Consider the following 981-nt stretch of genomic DNA (forward strand, 5'->3'; position numbering starts at 1 on the left):
ACAATAAAAGGGACGCTTGAACTGTTAGTTAGCTATACCAGTTAAAACAGTGAGCAAATTACCTTTGTAAATATGGTTCTTGTCAATCCCTTAGAATATATTTGTTGTTTAGGGGAGGGATCAGTGACAATTTGAGGGCCTCCAGTTCAGTTTTTCAGTTACTTTTTCATTTCAGGCATACACTTCCCATTAATTAAGGAGGCACAGATTTTGAAAATACTTCTTTAGCTCCTTGGCATACTGCCAATCTAATACGTTCGTGTGGTAGAAGTCTCCATGATGATGTCCTTCAGTTGAAAGCACAAGGATGTAAAAGAGGGCTAGACAGGGTAGGCATTTTATTATTCTTAGATATTTTACTGATGTAACTATTTCTGCCCTATTAGGAGCTCTTGTCCCTGGCAAAGCGGAAGCGCAGTGACTCTGAGGAGAAGGAGCCACCTGTGAGTCAGCCTGCGGCCTCGTCAGACTCTGAGACGTCCGACAGTGATGATGAGGTGGGTGTGGAAGGGCTAGAACTGTTAGATGTTTAAGGGTTCTCAAGATGGTGACTCCTGTTGGTCTGTTTCCTCAAACTGAGGCTTAGCAGCCTAAGATCTACAAAAACTTGTCAGGGAAAGAAAATTGTGTAAGGAAAGCTTTTGAATGTCGTTTTCATTGTACTGCTTGTTGCCTAATGGGTCCCTCTACAGGGCATTTGTAGCCATTCTTTTTTTCTTTTTTTCCTCTTGCTTTTTTTTTTTTTTTTTAATTGATTGCCCAGGCTGATCTCAAACTAATGGGCTCAGGCAGTCCTCTTGCCTCCGCCTCCCAAAGTGCTGGGATTACAGATGTGAGCCACTGCGTCTGGCTGTAGGCATTCTTTAGCCTTTTTTTTAGCCTTATTGCAGAAGTGATACAAGTCATTAGTCCTCATCTTTTTTCTGTTTTAGTCTTTTTTTTTTTTTTTTAGTTGGAGTCTCACTCTGTCGCCCAGACTGG

General features: G+C 41.7%; 1 protein-coding gene across 1 annotated transcript in view; it reads left to right on the plus strand.

Annotated features, from left to right (window-relative positions):
• Positions 1-358: 358 nt before the first annotated feature.
• Positions 359-981, plus strand: part of RTF1 (RTF1 homolog, Paf1/RNA polymerase II complex component) — a 43,950-nt gene continuing 43,327 nt past the window's right edge. The window contains exon 1 of the mRNA XM_008059816.1: positions 359-497. The gene's annotated coding sequence lies outside the window, so the exon portion shown is untranslated. The remainder of the gene's footprint in view (positions 498-981) is intronic.

The sequence above is a fragment of the Carlito syrichta genome, unplaced genomic scaffold (genome assembly GCF_000164805.1).
Source record: "Carlito syrichta isolate Samal-C Ts95f unplaced genomic scaffold, Tarsius_syrichta-2.0.1 Scaffold91638, whole genome shotgun sequence".
In the NCBI taxonomy this organism is placed as follows: Eukaryota; Metazoa; Chordata; class Mammalia; order Primates; family Tarsiidae; genus Carlito; species Carlito syrichta.